This window comes from Coregonus lavaretus, assembly GCF_964263955.1.
Source record: "Coregonus lavaretus genome assembly, chromosome: 37".
Classification (NCBI taxonomy): domain Eukaryota; kingdom Metazoa; phylum Chordata; class Actinopteri; order Salmoniformes; family Salmonidae; genus Coregonus; species Coregonus lavaretus.
In genome coordinates this window covers 21,113,021-21,131,531 of record NC_140024.1, presented here as the reverse complement: position 1 = coordinate 21,131,531, position 18,511 = coordinate 21,113,021, and the positions used below count along the sequence as shown (strand labels likewise).

The window sequence follows — 18,511 nt, the reverse complement described above, 5'->3', positions numbered from 1 at the left end:
GGGTGAACGCACCAATTTGTGAGTCGCTCTGGCTAAGAGCGTCTGCTAAATGACGTTAATGTGCCCTTGAGCAAGGCACTTAACCCTAATTGCTCCTGTAAGTCGCTCTGGATAAGAGCGTCTGCTAAATGACTAAAATGTAAATGTAAAAACAATCTCCAGCTGTCCTATGGTAATGAACGTGTCAGGAGTCGGGACGAGACAGACAGGCAGCTTTTCTCAGCCAGTCGAAATCATGAATCAGCATAGTTTTTATGGATATATACAAAGAAATGTCAATAGAAAAACACGAAATGCAGCTAGTTTGGTGTCATTCCAGCTTCAGTTTGAAGTGATTGTGTTAGCTGTGTTGTTGGCTATCTCTTCTGAACAGTGGCCTGGCAACAGAGCAAATGTTCTATGCCAGGCGAAATCGCACATCATTAGCTCATTGTTATGGATGTATCCCCCCCAAAAAAAACACTAGAAAACAGCTTAAACAAACGCAAATGCAGCTACTCTATTCTGGCTGCACTGTTTGACGTGACTGTGTTAGCCAAAGTTGACTAGCTAGCAAGCGACAAGAACGTTGCCAGCCATCATGGCAACGGAACATTTAGAACAAAAAGACTTAACGACTGGCTTGCGTCTCTGGCAACTGAACCGACAAACATTGTATGAATAAATAAATAGTATTAATAAATTCATCAAAATAACGTTTATGAAAATAAGTCAATCATTATTTGATTATGTTGGTAACCCTTGTATAAAAGTGATAATGGCCTCGAAGCCGGTTTTTAGAGGATATATTGGCACGGTTTGCAACAACACCGGCTTCTCTGGCATTATCACTTAAGTAGATTTGACATCTAGACAGTGTTGACCTCTGCTACTGAGGTATTGTAGGGAGGTAGGGAGACACCAGCTTCAGCACCAGCTAGGCTTAATGAGGGTAATTTTCCATAGTGCCATACAGTTAAGGGAGTTGCCATCTGGTCCATGTTTTGAACACTGAGCAGTCATAACCTGGTTGTTGTAAATGTTCCAATGACTCATATGAGTCAGTCAGTTAGTGAACCAGTCACAACTGAACTAAGAGTACATGAACGAAAATACCTGACATCAATATTATGCATACAGTATGTGCTTTCTACTGTATAGACTATTTTTACACAGCTGCAAACTGGGCAAGCGGGACTTTCCATAAGCATATAGGAGTCCACTGCATACTATAGCAGCAGCACTTTGATTGTGTGGGTAACGTCTAGGCCTATATCTCCTCTCTCCTGAACATGAAGCCAGGCTCATAATATATGACTATACTCCGGTCCTAGAATACTGGAATGTTTTTTGTGTTTATGACCAACTATGATGTTTAGTGTTGCATTGAACAAAAATGCTCTTCTGGGACAATTAAACATAACCTACTGTGCATGGAAACTGAAACCATACTAACACTAAGTTTAGGCTGACCTAAAACCTAGAGCTGGTACAATAAACCGAACATTATCGATACCGACCACTTATCGTGGGCATTTGGCTGATTTAGTTGATTATGATAAATAACCTATAGGGCCCTTCTAGAGAAACAGTGAGGTTTTAAATGAAATAAGTTTCCTAATATGGGTGATTGTTAATGGGACAATTGATAGATACATTAAAAGTAGTAGTAGTTTCAATAACTACTCATATAAAAAAGTAATATAAAAAAACTAACTGTGGTGCACATGAATATAAACGTATCGTTTAATTTACCGTTATCGTGATAATTCAGTAAATGTATCGGGATATGGATTTTTGTCCATATTGCCCAGCTCTACTAAAACCCACAGCTGGAAATAAAACGGCCATAGCCGCAGGAAGTAGGGGTGCTGAGGCAGCACCCAGATTAACCAGGATTAAATAAAAAATGTATTGAAAAAATTAATAATCTCACCAAAGTATTTATTACTCCTGTATGAGTGAACCAAAATAGCCGTCAGCAGCGCGGGGAGAAAAATTCACATCTTTCCGCGGCCATTTATATTTCTTTAAATAACCTCTCTCCTAGATATAGTGTTTGTAGAACAGGGTGGTGAGATCGTTTGTAATCAATATCAAATTAAGGCCAGCCAGTCTTTCACAGATGTGATTTCTTTATCACATTAACAAAGGGTTTGTTACGCAATAATTGAAGAGCCCTTGATTACTATTGCAACACTTGGTAACACACCCACAAACCGTTACCACAAAGCATCCATTGAGCCGCACTAATATCAAATCAGTAAAGACTGACCAATCTAATGTTCAGATGCAGCAGTTCATTACTGTAACAATAGACTAAAGCTTTTAGATCAGAGGATATAAATTCCCCCTGTGAGTCTGTGCACAGACTGACTTCATCCATCCCACCATACTATTTAATTCCTAGTACTAGTGCACAAGGCCCATCATTTGAAAAGGTTCCACACACACAGCTCATATTCTCATTGCCCCGCCACCCCACAGCCTCTCCACAGACGGTCCTGAGGTTTAGTCTCTAATAGAGACGGCATGTGGATTAGACCTACTAGCCTGGTTAAAACAGACAGAACGCCGCTCATTGAGATCCTATTAAATTACTATAGTATTCCAATTCCTAAGTCTATGACGCCGCTACACTCAGCCGCTGTAGTTTTCAGTCTGGTTTAGCCAGGCTAGTGGATTACAGCTTCACCACAAATCAAAAAATGTAATCCTCCAGTAATTCCTCCAGAGCAGCAGCAGCTGAGGGTCTTTGGGCTCTGGGTCAGGCAGACGCTGCCTGTGGGTGGGTCTGGTGGCCACATCTGTCCTCGTTCTGGGGCTTTACATATACAGACAGTTCACATCAGTTAAATGGTGCCTTGTCGTGAGAAGAGGTGGGCTTATCGTACAAGCGTCTTTCGGTGCTTGAAAAGCGCTAGGATTTATTTATTTTTTTTTATCACCAGGCAGACCTGGGTTCAAATAAATGTGCATTTGAAATATTTATTTTCTGTGTATTTGAGTATTTTTGAGCGATTCAAACACTTCTGTTTGAAGTAGGCCTATAAATAGCCTACTATTTGAAACTATTTTCAAATACTCCAAATACATTATTTCATATTACCCTAGGACCAAACAGTCCAGGGTTTAAAGCTACAATATGTAACTTTTTGGGCGACCCGGCCAAATTCCCATAGGAATGAGAGTTACAGATCTTTCATTCTCATTGAAAGTAAGTCTAAGAAGCGGTAGATCTGTTCTATGTGCACTATTTCTATACTCCCCGTTCTTAAGTTTAGTTTTTGCGTCTTTTACTTTCGGTTTTGAACAACAGCTTCAAACAGCTGAAAATACAATATTTTTGGTTATGGAAAATATATTTCACAGCGGATTAGATGGTACAATGATACACTACACAATGACTGCTTGTTTTGTCTGAAACTGAAATTAGGCTATTAGAATTTTAGCAACCAGGAAATGGCGGAGCAATTTCTGCATAGTGCATTTAAATATTTGTATTTGAAAATACACTTGTCTGTGTATTTTAGTATTTTCAAATACATGCCAATATTCAACTACTTATATTTTCAAAGGAAAAAACATATTCCAATACTTACTTTGAAATGTATTTGAAAGTAATTGAAATACCCTAAATAGTATTTGAACCAATGATGTATAGAAATCCTGGACTGTGGATGCTACGTAAATGGCCAATGAGAGACTTTGAGGCCTCCGGCCACCACATTGGCACTCCCCAGAAGGAGTAGTCCTCCATAGGAATTAATGGAATTCTACAGTAATTCTCAAGGCCAACATTACATTTTTAAGCATTTCTTTGTTGTAGTGGGGTCAATAACATTGGTACCCCTAAAAATATATATTTTAAGGAATATGTTTTTATTTTAAATTGTCATGTTCAGTTCACTTAATTCAATGTTATGCATTAAATGTGTCTGTAGACATTAATAAATGCATTTCTATAGCTTCCAAAATATTTTATTTTACAATGGAGGAGTACCTATGCGGTGTAGTAAATCAGAACACTATCGGAAAAAGCAGTGTTCATTCTGAGCATACCGTGAGGGCTTGAGGCAGTGCTTAGAATAGTTACTTCCAGTTGATGCCAAACATGTCAGTGCATTGATTTGTGTGTGTATGTGCGTGTGTTTGAAAGGAGTGTGTAAATGGCAGCTTATGTGTGTATGCAGCATGGGAGACTTTAAAAACGATGTGACGTGGGTGTGTCGTGTGTGGAGGGGATTTGACAGCAGGGTGTGATCGTCGGTCACCCTGTCTGCCAGAGAGCCAGAACACTCAAAGCTAGCAGCAGCTGTTTGGCCCAACTCCAGTTCTCTAGTCCCAGCCATTGAGGACCAGACCAGAGAGTCTATTCCAACACACACCCTCCAGACAGGGCCAGAGGGCTGGGCTAGAGAGCAGGGCTAAGGGAGCAGGGGTGGACAGATGACAGCGCCCAAAGAGGATCCATGTCAACACTCAAGGGCTCCCAGTCTCCCAGTCTCACCCCGATGAGGCTTTAGCCTAGGCTCTCATAGCTACTGTGGGGATGAGTGGATTACTTAGAGAAATTGTGAAATGGTGGACCAGAATCAGCCTCACCCAGTTACTGTAATTGTGATCTCCCGCTGATGACAATAGCTCCAAAAGACGACGTTGGAGAGGGCAACTTTGTATGTGCCTTAAGTGTAGCAGAGAGCGCACACTGTTAAGCTCTCAATTACAGCTGTGCTGTGGAGAACAACCAACCAGACAGCAGGAGTGACGCAGGAGCAGCTCAGTGACCACAGGGACCACAGGGAGCTCTCATTACCCTGAATGCCTCCTCTGAGGACCACTGGAGTGGATGTGGATGGAGCCGGGAGAAGACTAATGCCTAATGCATCCCCCTTTCCTCCCCATCCCCAATGTGCACGAGTCCTGTCATCATTGTTGATTAGGGCACAGCCTCTTTTGTCTGCATCTGTGTCCTTCGTTGTGCCTGCCAGTGAATTATCACTGAACATCCGGATGCTAGGATGGAGTTTCGTATCTACATAAATATATCCAGATTTCCTCGCAGGTCTTGAGCCTTACACTACTTTATATCTCCTGTCGCCACGGAGTCTCGCACAGCTCTCAATGCACCCCTTGTCTGGGCCAGCGGGCAGCCCATATGTGCAGAGCTAGGGTTACAGTTTTTTTTTTTTTTTAAAGCTCCTCCTGTATTCACCACCATGTACCAAGGAATGTGACCGAAAAGGACTCAGTCTAGAAACCACACAGTCAGGAATGTCTGAAGCGACCAGCACCCTTCCTGGTGGAGAGTTTCCTAATGCGGTAGAGAGTTGAGCTAAAGGAGAGGCTACTCCCTATAGCTGGGTGTGTCTGGTGTACTGAGGACCGTGGTGGGGCTGGAGAATGGAGGTGGCACGAGCATACTCCTCCGCCTCAACACCAGTCATTGCCAGATGCCCTTCCTCAGTGTTTCTCAGCCAAAATCATACAAGTGTGAAGTGTACACTCCAAGTGTTACTTCTAGTAGTATCCCATATCAACACGGTAATGACTAATTTCAGTGGTATGACCTTGACTGGGTGCTGTTAAATCACTAGAGCAGGACTGCCCATCCCTGTTCCTGGAGAGCTACCCTCCTGTAGGTTTTTGCTCCAACCCCAGGTGTTACTAACCTGATTCATCTTATTAACCTGCTAATTATTAGAATCAATTGTGCTAGATTAGGGTTGGAGCAGAAACCTACAGGACGGTAGCTCTCCAGGAACAGGGTTGGGCAGTCCTGCACTAGAGGATAAGATACATTTATATCATTTAGCAGACGCTCTTATCCAGAGCGACTTACAAATTGGTGCATTCAACTTATTATGTATTTTTATTGGGGGTGGGGGAAGAAGGATTACTTTATACTATTCCAGGTATTCCTTAAAGAGGTAGGGTTTCAAGTGTCTCCGGAAGGTGGTCAGTGACTCCACTGTCCTGGCGTCGTGGGGGAACTTGTTCCACCATTGGGGTGCCAGAGCAGCGAATAGCTTTGACTGGGCTGAGCGGGAACTGTGCTTCCGTAGAGGTAGGGGAGCTAGCAGGCCAGAGGTGGATGAACGTAGTGCCCTCGTTTGGGTGTAGGGTCTGATCAGAGCCTGAAGGTAAGGAGGTGCCGTTCCCCTCACAGCTCCGTAGGCAAGCACCATGGTCTTGTAGTAGATGCAAGCCTCAACTGGAAGCCAGTGGAGTGTGCGGAGGAGCGGGGTGACATGAGAGAACTTGGGAAGGTTGAACACCAGACGGGCTGCAGTGTTCTGGATAAGTTGAAGGGGTTTAATGGCACAGGCAGGGAGCCCAGCCAACAGCGAGTTGCAGTAATCCAGACGGGAGATGACAAGTGCCTGGATTAGGACCTGTGCTGCTTTCTGTGTAAGGTAGGGTCGTACTCTGCTAATGTTGTAGAGCATGAACCTGCAGGATCGGGTCACCGCTTTGATGTTAGCGGAGAACGACAGGGTATTGTCCAGGGTCACGCCAAGGTTCTTTGCACTCTGGGAGGAGGACACAATGGAGTGTCCCAATGAAACATCTTTCCAGGAAATAGGCAATAGTATATCAATGAGCAACCGAGCTCACTTTAAAAGCAGCCAAGTCTCAGATGGAGGTTTGGTCAGCCTGAACGCCACAGGAATTTCCTCCTTTCACAGGATTACACAGCTCCATTGTCCAGAACCTTCACTGGTTCACTTACCGGCTGGTGTTAGATAACTACAAAAACAAACATATGCTCACTTACTCTTTCGCTTCACAGATCTGTCTAATTAAAAACAGGATGCCGACTTGAAAATGGCACACAAAAAGCCATTATTCTATGCCTGGAGTATTCAAATCTTACCCTACGAGGTACGGAGCCTGCTGGTTCTCTCTTCTACTTGATAATTAATTGCACCCACCTGGTGTCCCGGTGCCTGATTAGAGGGGAAGAATGAAAAAAGCAGTGGAACTGGCTTCAAAATTCAGATTTTAATTTGGAGGGTTCTGTGCCATTTAGCAGTTTCTCCTTTTTAGAAACGGGTGTTATCCTTCTCATGGCATTCATTTACACACCAGAGCAGTAGCATACATTACCCTCAATACAGTTGTTTTAGTCCTCTTCCTAATTTTATCACCTCTCATAAGTAGGGCTTGTTTGGAATGAAAACCATGCCTACAGTAGGAGTGATGTCATGGAAAGATTGAGGTATGTACATACTGTATGAGTTGTAATAACATGCATCTCTCCCCCTCGCTCTCTCCCTTTCTCAACCACCTGTGGATTACCTGGCAGTGGTTCTGACAGCATTTAAATGCCTCTAATATAAGAACATAGAAACCCAGACAACAGCATCAAGGCAACCAAGGTTGAGCAAACTTAATTTGCAACAAAGCCTCTTTTTCCCCCCTTTCTCTGTCTCTCATTCGCTCTCTCTTTTTCTCACAGTCACACACAAAGCACATTTAGGGAACTGATTAACCCCACTTATTCTTGCATTCAGAAGCAAAAAAACAACAGAGAGATGGTTAATTGTATTACAGAGTGGAAATGTCAAAAAAGCCACAAATTCACATGCATAATCAGATAACAATGGGAAAAATGGATCTCCAAATGAATTCTGATGGCTTTTGCACACTGCATCCAAGCATGTGGGTCTACTTTTGCATCAAAATAAAGTCTTGCCAAGGCGAACCTTACACCGTAGTCAACCACACACAGTCTCATTTCCTTGACAACCGTGTTTCATTTCCCTGACAACAGGGCAAGAACATCTTCATAAAGGGAAGCTTCAACAGCTGCAACAGTCAGTCAGCCTCAGTCTTTGACAAATGATGTCAGTGAAAGCAATGATTGATGTCATTACCAGAGCAACAAGGACCATGTCATTTTCAGTTCAGCCCACCAAGGTTAACTATGTTACACTAGGCTTAGAACACCAGAAGGTTACAATACGCTTGGGACTCCAAAAGGTCAAAGAATCTTACATTGTTCTCATACATTGAGAAAAATATCAAGGCCATTTTTATTGCTCATCCTTTTTACTCTGTTGGTCTCTAACTTCAGTTTAAAGGTTGTACTTTGTCAGCTAGACTAGAGGACAGAACATGGGTCTAGCTTAAGTAAGTTACAATAAGCTTGGGACTCCAAAGGGTCAAGGAACCTACAACACTCATACATTGAAAAGGGGATCGACCATAGGCCAGGGGATTCTTTCATCAAAATAGCAAGGCCATTTCTATAGCTAATCATTGTTGCTATGAAAGTTCATAACATCAGTTTAAAGGTTGTGCTTTGTCAGCTGTAACAGGATTTCCCTAACTCTGTCCTGGGGCCCACCCTGGGTGCACGTTTTGGATTTTGCCCTAGCACTACACAGCTGATTAAAATAACCAACTCATCATCAGGCTTTGATTATTTGAGTCAGCTGTGTAGTGCTAGAGAAAAAAACAAAACGTGCACCCAGGGTGGGCCCCAGGACAGAGTTTGGGAAACCCTGAGCTGGAAGACAGAACATACATTACTCATCAAACCAACTAGGTATTTCATGTAGACGTTCCAATCCACCTCGGACCTCACCTGAAACCAAGACTCTTCTAGTCTCTCCACTGTCAGGTAGAGGCCAGTGCATCACATACAATTGATGACAGCCCTGGTCCTTGTGTGACTGACAGCATGACAAAAGGATGGTATGTGGCCGCTGCCCCACACCTAGAAGATCCAGTTGCTCGCAAGGCAAAACACAAAAGCATCCAGTCGCTCACTGTGGTGTGGTCTTCTCAAATCAATAGACCAGCCAAAGTCCATCCGATCCCTGCATCCCTTCCTGCCTCCTCCAGCTTAGGGTCAGTGTGTTCCTCACTATTCAGCCAGACAGGTCCTCAACAACCTCTCTTCAAACAGAGACCCAATCATGAAAAATCAGTCATTAACTAACCGAGCACAATGAGGGTCTGTTGAACACGTTTCCAGTCTGCAACCGTCCCTCCAGCTACTGCAAACCTCGCTGTGGCACACAAGCAACACACATTCGAGAGAGAGCATACAGTACATCCGTACAATAACAACAATAATACATTACAGTCCAGGTCCACTACACAACCTGTAAGACATAATATTGCATCGTTAGACTCACTTCGTAACAATGAGAGCTTGCGTCTTTTACATTAGCAACGCATTGCACTTCCATATTAGCAAAGTATTCAGATAAACACTCACCAAACCAAGGACCGCACCCTCTAACCCTCTGTTCCAATGGGACAGTAATGGCGATGAAGTCACCCCACTTATTCGTACTTATTTGTTCGAACTCAAAATACCGCCTCTGACTAGTCCCCAAATGGCATTGTCTTTGATAAAAAGGACACCCTGCTTTCAGCTAAAATATTGTAGCTAGGTGAGCTGTGAAAGGCTAGGCATCATCAATGGCACTTATCCAGTTGGGGCGCTGTCATAGGCATAACACAACGTCCTTGAGCCACAAGCATAAAGGCGGCAAAAAAATACAAAGATTGAAAAAGAGAATAACACCCACACACAGAGACACACACCCACCCACACGCACAATCACACGCTAGGCAGAAACACGCATACAGTGTATACACACACATTGACTCAGACAACTTGTACACACATGCATATAGTTGTCATCTCTAGAGCATATCTAGAAGTATTTGTAGCTAATTGCAAACACAAGCACACTGTGGACTTTTATCCATCCCACCATTTAGGGAGTGGGTGAGTGTGTGTGTGTGTGTTCGTGTTGGAATGTTTTAATCGCCCAGCTGCATTATGGTGGATTCTGATGAGTGGTTTCACAAGGGCTTCCAGTGGTTTCCTGGAAATTGAACAATTAACTGGACAATAATGAGAAGAGCTCTTTCTCCACTGATGGGATGGAGAACTCTAAGCACCATCTCACGATAACACCCATCCACTTCAAACGGGAGAAACAAATGAACCCTTGCAACGAAGAACCACAAAAATTATGATATGGTCAAATATGTATCTTTTTTGGAATGTGTATACTTCATCAAGAGTCTCATTATTGAAAGATTGTGTAGTCACACCTATCAATTATGCTTGCAAGTTTTTGATTTCATACTTCCTTGCCATACTTTTTATAATGATTAATCAAGTCTATAATTTTTTTTTCAAAACGCACTTGGACTCCCGAGTGGTGCAGTGGTCTAAGGCACTGCATTGCAGTGCTAGCTGTGCCACTAGAGATCCTGGTTCGAATCCAGGCTCTGTCGTATCCGGCCGCGACCGGGAGACCCATGGGACGCCGCACAATTGGCCCAGGGTAGGGGAGGGAATGGCTGGCAGGGATGTAGCTCAGTTGGTAGAGCATGGCGTTTGCAACGCCAGGGTTGTGGGTTCGATTCCCACGGGGGGCCAGTATGAAAAATAAAAAGATAATGTAAGTCGCTCTGGATAAGAGCGTCTGCTAAATGACAAAAAATATGGTTCTTAGTCTATAGGATTCAAATAGGCCTATACGCCCCCAAGACAGTCTCACTGAGTGGGAGTCTCCTCAGCTCTTCAAAAGAGACTGCCGGTGCTCACAGAGGCTCAGGTTAATACTAGCTGGATGAAATCTGTAACAGCTGCTATACTGCATATTGCAATGCTACACACTTTGACATCCAAACATCTTGGAGCTAAAAACAAGCATTTTGCTGCACGTGCGATAGCATCTGCAAATTTGTGTATGCGACAAATAAACTTTGATTTGATATTTTTGGTAAAACATTTATCTGAATTTGAATCTAAAGCCTATTGGAAAAGAAAACCTGGCACATGCAAACTAATATTTTGTTTGAAAGCATTGAAAAGAAAGCACATCCTCAGACTATGGGTCTGCTTCGGGGGAATTTTAACTCTTTTATCTATACTGAACTATAAAACGCAACAATTTCAGTTACAGTTCATTTAAGGAAATCAGTCAATTGAAATAAATTCATTAGGCCCTAATCTATGGATTTCACATAGGCCCACCCACTTGGGAGCCAGGCCCACTCACTAGGGAGCCAGGCCCAGCTAATCAGAATGAGTTGTTCCGCACAAAAGGGCTTTATTACAGACAAAATACCGCCCCCCCCCCCCCCCCCCCCCCGACGATCCTGCAGGTGAAGAAGACGAATGTGGAGGTCCTCCTGGGCTGGCATGGTTACACGTGGTCTGCGGTTGTGAGGCCGGTTGGACGTACTGCCAAATTCTCTAAAACGATGTTGGAGGCAGCTTATGGTAGAGAAATTAACATTAAATTCTCTGGAAACATCTCTGGTGGACATTCCTGCAGTCAGCATGCCTATTGCATGCTCCCTCAAAACTTGACACATCTGTGGCATTGTGTTGCAAAACTGCACATTTTAGAGTGGCCTTTTATTGTCCCTAGCCAAGGTGCACCTGTGAAATGATCATGCTGTTTAATCAGCTTCTTGATATGCCACACCTGTCAGGTGGATGGATTATCTAAACAAAAGCTAAAATGCTCACTAACAAGGATGTAAACAAATTTGTGCACAACATTTGAGAGAAATACGCTTTTTGTGCGCATGGAAAATGTATTTTATTTCAGCTCATGAAACATGGGACCAGCACTTTACATGTTGCGTTTATATTTTTGTTCAGTGTACTGCCGACGGCCTTTTGAGAAAATCTAACTCAATATTATTGACAGACTCAGAAAGTTGAACCATTTCTGACAGTTAAAAAGACCACATGACAAGTCTGTCATGAGGTAAACTAATGAGTCACAGCTCCCTCAGATAGACTTGTCCATCAGCATGTGATGACATTGAGTGTGAGAGAACAGAGATGACATTCAGGGAAATCCAGAGAGTCAGAGATATTAAGGCCAGTGCCTGGCATTCCTTCATTACATCTAGTATGATCAGGATCATAACACTCAGCAACTCCTTATATACAGACTTCTCGGATGGATCCAGGCAATTAGCCAGGCCATCTGGTTAGAGGTTAGTCCTAAGGTCTGTACTGAGGTCTCTTTTGTTCACATCTCAAGAGATTGACAAGGGGGAAATTAGCCTGTTTGATTTGGGTTTGGTGGTGATTTGTGCACTCATCAACAATTATCCAAGTTAATTACTGGAGTCACAGCCAAAAATCATGTGACAACCAAATTTAGCTACCTTAACCTCTGTACTGTACAACCAAAGCATGTGCTGGGAATAGTGGAAGGAGGTCAAACCTTCCATCTAGTTTCCCTCCTATGTTGCAACAATCACATCCAGTAATTCTCTAATCTGCCAACAGTGGTCTGGTAATCATCATGTAAATGAGGTGTAAAGACTGCCTGCCTGCCTGCCTGCCAGCCAGCCTGGCTACTAAGGCACATGCTGGGTAGGTAGTGGCACACCTCACAAAAGGCAGCACACAACACGCATAGTCTGAACCAAACTCTGCTGACTGCAGGTGTTCTGGGCCGTAATACGAGTGTCAGACTGTAGAGTAGCTGACTGAGGAATAGAGGTAGTAAGACTTGAATCATTATAGAGTAGCAGACTAGAGGCTCAGTCTGCAACAACAGCTGTGATCATGGCAGGCTGAGTCAGACAGACGGCCCACTATCTGTTGTGTCCTGGCTAAGCAATGAGCTGTATTCTAGTCAGTGTGCCAGCTCACAGTATGCCAGTAATGATAAAATTATTAAACAAATGTTTGCAATGGGTCCCATGTGGCTCAGTTGGTAGAGCATGGCGCTTGCAAAGCCAGGGTTGTGGGTTCGATTCCCACGGGGGACCAGTACAAACAAATGTACGCACTAACTACTTACTGTAAGTCGTTCTGGATAAGAGCATCTGCTAAAATGTTTACATAATATACAGTATTATTGTTGGTTGGACTCATTTGAATATAATGGGAATACGTTTATATCTAAATAAAACAAATAACACTTCCTGTACATAATAGAACTTCAACATGTCAACAGTGACGTGTTGTGACCTACAGGTAATGTGATTGTTTCCATTAAATCAAAGTCAACCCTCCCACAGCATACATTACATTAGTGCATGTCTGAGACAAAGGTTGATTGTCAAGTTGGGCCTTTTATAACAGAGGAGTTAAGAACAGCCTACGGTTAGTATGTAGATGATCATATCCAATGGTCTCTTATCCTTTAGCTGCTTCGGAGGAACCTTGCTCCCAATAATGCTGTCCTCATGCCCTGCTTTTTTAGGGGGTAAACTTCCTACGCTTACAGGACACAATAGAGACGGATATCCTGGGAGTGACAACAGGGGGACTTCACCTATAAGGTCATGTCCACCCAACGCTCCTTTGACCTCACAGGTATGTTGCAGCTAACAGGTATGAAGAACAGGACTTGCCAAGTGGCACACTGTAAATAGATCAAACATGTTCTGCGTTAGAGCATTCAACAGCAATGGAATGCTAAATGCGTAAGTTATAGCCTACATCCAACCCCCTCCTAAATAATTTCTTACCACCAGACATAACATTGAGGAATAAATCCTCTACCAAAACAACGTCTGCTACATACATGTCATTACTCAACTAGAAACTTTGTTTTGAACGAATAAACCCATTGTTTTTAGTCCATCTCACTGAGAGTGCATAACATTCTGTCAGTCTGTGTTTCATGTGTACAGTATGATCATGATGGGTGGGTGGTTGTGGTGCAGCAGGATTAGTAGAGGGCCTTGGCTGGAGGCCCTGCAGTCAGAGTTAATGAGTCAGATTAGTCCTCATTGTGTGTTCCCAGGGATTAGCACACTGTCCACACTGAAGCATCCTCATGTCAACCAAGAGAGGGGGAGGAGGGGAGGGGGGGGGAGAGAGAGTGAGGCCGAGGGGATGGGGGGAGAGAGAGAGAGAGGCCGAGGGGATGGGGGAGAGAGAGAGAGAGAGGCCGAGGGGATGGGGGAGAGAGAGAGAGAGAGAGAGAGAGGCAGAGGGGATGAGGAGAGAGAGAGAGAGAGCGAGAGAGAGAGCGAGAGAGAGAGCGAGAGAGAGAGCGAGAGAGAGCGAGAGAGAGAGCGAGAGAGAGAGCGAGAGAGAGAGCGAGAGAGAGAGCGAGAGAGAGAGCGAGAGAGAGGCCGAGGGGATGAGGAGAGAGAGAGAGAGAGAGAGAGAGGCCGAGGGTATGGGGGGAGAGAGAGAGAGAGAGAGGCCGAGGGTATGGGGGGAGAGAGAGAGAGAGAGAGAGAGAGGCCGAGGGTATGGGGGGAGAGAGAGAGAGAGAGAGGCCGATCGAAGGAGATGGGCATAGTGAGACGGAGGACAAGGTGTGGAAAAAGAGATATCACAATCAATTGTGTGTGTGTGTGTCGGTCTGTGTCTGACTGTCTGCTTCAGCAGTGCTCCAGCTAGGGGGAGTTGGCAGGGGGGCACAAATTCTTCCCCAGGAGAAAGAGGAAGGAAGTCTTTAGCACTAGGGAGAGGTAGGTCTGTCAGGGCCCCTCCCAACACACAGCGATAAGAGAGCAGATCAGGTCGGGGCCGGCCAAATCATCATACCAGTATCTGCTCTGAGGCTGAAGTTTCATTATTTTATCAATTGGAACACAAAGTAAATTCCTTAATACTCTGTGAAACACTAATCTACGTAAGCAGAGGGAGCACTGGAGCAAATAGAGCATTTGAAACTCTCAGGGGTTCCAGGAGGTGGAGGAGTGGCACCAGTCTTCCACACAGGAGAGCTAGTAGGGGAGAGTGTGTGAGTGTGTTTCACTACACAGGGGGTGGCTCTGACAGATTGTGGCGACCCCCGTTCTCAAGAGACCTGCAAACAGACACTTTTACTTCCTGTTGTAGCTGCCTGTATATCTTCACTGTCTTTACCACCAATTGGAAACATGTTGAATTCAACATGGCGCTGCATACAGCATGTCCCTTATCGTGTCTTCTTCTCCCATACTGTAGGTTCCATGAACCAATTGAATATAATTCTTCCTCCGATCCAGTGGAATCAACAGCTACAAACTCTTCAATATATTTTTTCCCCTTTAATCAGGCCCCTAAAAGTTAGCGATTTTAGGGAAGTTAATAATTGCTGACAAATCAGAATATTTGCCTGCAATATAGTCTGACACGCAAACAAACAGGGTCAGACAGACAGCCATACAGGACAAACACCCCATGATGTAGGAAAAACAACTCAGGCAAAACAATGATTAGAGATTCAACACAAAACGTTCAATGAGGCTGGAGAACCGGGCATCATCCAGCCAGTGTAGACTTGTTCCTCAGTGAATGTAGGGAGGCCTGCTATGCTCTGCTCCCTCCCAACTCATCAAACTGAAATCTATCAAAGTACCCGCTTTTCCATAACTACCGCGGCGCAGTAGACATCACATTACGGAGAGAACACGATAGATAATTACAATATCAATGGGAAATGTTAAAACACCTCTCACTGTTTAGACCGATCTAACTGTTCTCTACTACGAGGACACTAAACACTGACATAACAGTGACTCACTAACCATGAGCAGCAAGCCCCTGCCTCAATGTGAGTCAAACTGACAATGGATTAGTGATGAAATCAGCCAAATGATACACATAGCATATACAAAGCCCAATGTATGCACTGGTGACATCTATATGCAGATGGCTCTTCTTTGCTAGCGCAGAGTGAGCTGTCTGACATAAGAGACACTGAAATGGCATCAATACCTTGGGCTTACTAGGCTACAAGCAGTTATATATTATATGCAATTCACCACACAAGGGAAATTATCTGGATTAAGGATGGTTCTGTTGGGGTTGTGCCAATGCCCCCATTCTGACCCAAATTGAAGGCACTACAGTCTGCAGTGGCCAGCTGTTACACACAGCTGTGCAGCAAAGGATGAGACAAGATATTGCCGTCTTATTTGTCACATTCACTGTAACTTGCATAAGCCTGTTTAAATCCACCTTCATGCATAGACATGATTGTTTTTTCCAAATGAATTGCATGGAAAAAAAGATAACATGTCAGCGCTACTTATTGTTTACCAAATCAGGTTTGCATTTATTTCATGATGATAGCAGCATCCATGTTGTCCATACCTGTACAGTATATTGTTCTTTAAGATTTTATATAACAGGTAAACACACATTTTGCTCTTTACCTGTGAAAGCACCACTTTGAAGGTCAAGCCATTATCCATTCCTCACAAATCGAAAGCTCTTGTAGACCAGACTATTTGATCTGCTCTGGGTTCATTCCTGGTCTGTCTGCTACAATGACAGTTCATCAGAGCTCAAACCGGAGCACAAACAAAGAGATGCCTAGCCCAGTTTCTAGACCGAACATGGTACCCATATTGCAAGGCTGATTAGCTAGGACAAACAAGTGTGAAACACAGACTGAACGTGCAAAGCAAGAACAACATGGAATCCATATTTGGTTTTGCTTTGGAGGATGGGATGGTAGCATCTAACAATTTGATTTAATTATTTCCTGGGCACTGTTCGCAGAATCAGAACTATCCACCGACCACGGATATACCCACAGACGTGGGAAAAGCGTTGCCAAACAGGCACAGGTCGGTAAACGCATCACACGGTGGGATAGTGTTGTACCGCTAGACTGAGATACAAACTCGGTCTAGAAACTTGGGTTAGGAAATGCCCCACTTATACCCCCAGTAAATTGTATTTTTTAAGCTAGGCTCTTTTCCAGAAAAATAAACACCGCTCAATCTCTTGATTACACTTCTTGGTAGCCTAATAAGAGGGAGAACCTCAGATGTTCTTTTTCATTCTTCCAACAATTTAAACATTTTATGAGTCAAATACAGTAAAACTCTCAGATTTTGGGACCATATATGGGCAAATCAATGCACACCACTCACTGTATTTCTAAGTGTAACATAATATTGTATTATGATGTGACGAAATACACTGGAGGCTTTCAGGTTTCCTGTTTTTGTAGGGAATAAGGGGAAGATTCATCCTGCTGATCTCCCATGGGCAGGCCACTGAGAAACAAAGGAAACCTGATGAGCTGAAAGGCTAAGGGTAAATATCAGGGGATAAACCCTTCAAATCATATTCTTAAAAGAGATACTGCTGCATATTTGTAAAAACATAGCCTTTATAATTTACTAATCAATGGGACCGTTTTTAGATGGACACATAGTCACAGACACTACAGATCTGGTCCTCTATATTTTGATAAATATGCCTATCATTATTATTATTATTATTATTATTATTATATAGGCTACAATTGTGCAAATCCAAAACTGATTTTAGGTTGAATAGATTATTAGGTGTACTTAAACAAATATTTATTATAAGGCGCTATAATACAAAAGGTAGGTCCCCACTTAAAAAGTGGACAAGGTAAAGTTGATTCTACTCTCTTCAAAAGGGATGCGCTTTTCTACTAGTCTCTGCTCTCTAGACCAGGTCTACCCAATTCAGGGCCTAAACACTTCTGGTTTTTGTTTCTACCTTGTAGTTAATTGCCCTCACCTGGTGTCCCAGTTCTGAATGAGTCCCTGGTTAGGAGGATGAAAACCTGAAGTGTTTCGGCCCCCCAGGCCCGGAATTGGGCAGTCCTGCGCAAGACAGACTGGTTGCCTCCCACAATGTACTACCTCTCTACTAAGTACTAATGTAAAGCGAAGGTGAGCCTCCGGGTTTTGTTCAGAAAAAAATATGTGGTGGGATTTGTAGGCTACATTAAAACCCAACATTGTAACACGGATAGACAACATCCAAAAGAATAGACTTCGAAATGCGCAACCTAAATTTATGCTCAGAAAATGATGTGACAACTTTTTACACTGGGGCAGCCTACCACAAAGGGAAAATTCCTCTCAGTAGTTTACATCGTATAAACACTTGCGCAAACCCAAATTAAGAATGAGTCTTACCTGTTTTTTTTATGCAAACGTATACCAGTAGTCTCTAAAAGTAGAATGAACGTATTATAGAGACGACTTCGTGGTGGACGAATTCTTCTCTTCTCCACTCTGAAAGGCAAGGCAAGCTTAGTTGTAATTTCACCACGAGTGAAATGATCTCGGAGTCCTGGTGCGCATTCTGGGCGCGCTCTTGAGGGCTTGCTTTTGAATGCGGAAAATATGTTAATCAAGTAGCGTACGGTGTCCTCACACCCACATGAAGAGTGAACAGAAGATAGTTATAGCGGTTTTGGTGTTGCTTGCATGATTGTCTTTACATCTATTGGTTTAACTCTTCTGCCTGCGGCTATGGAACCCTGACCTGTTCACCAGACGTGCTACCTTCTCCCAGACCTACTGTTTTCAACTCTCTCACCTGCTATTTCAACCTCTAAATGCCCGACTATGAAAAGCCAAGTTTTACTCTTGATGTACTGACCTGTTGCAACCTCTACAACCACTGTGATTATTTTTTGACCCTGCTGGTCATCTATGAACGTTTGAACATCTTGGAGAAAAATCTGGCTTTAATGGCCATGTACTGTTAAAATCTCCACCCCGCACAGCCAGAAGGGGACTGGCCACCCCTCAGAGCCTGGTTCCTCTCCATGTTTCTTCCTAGGTTTCCCGT

General features: G+C 43.5%; 1 protein-coding gene across 1 annotated transcript in view; it reads right to left on the bottom strand.

Annotated features, from left to right (window-relative positions):
• Positions 1 to 17,954, bottom strand: part of LOC311111829 (adenylate cyclase type 2-like) — a 72,546-nt gene extending 54,592 nt beyond the window's left edge. The window contains exon 1 of the mRNA XM_084154699.1: positions 17,851 to 17,954. The gene's annotated coding sequence lies outside the window, so the exon portion shown is untranslated. The remainder of the gene's footprint in view (positions 1 to 17,850) is intronic.
• Between the last annotated feature and the right edge of the window lie 557 nt (positions 17,955 to 18,511).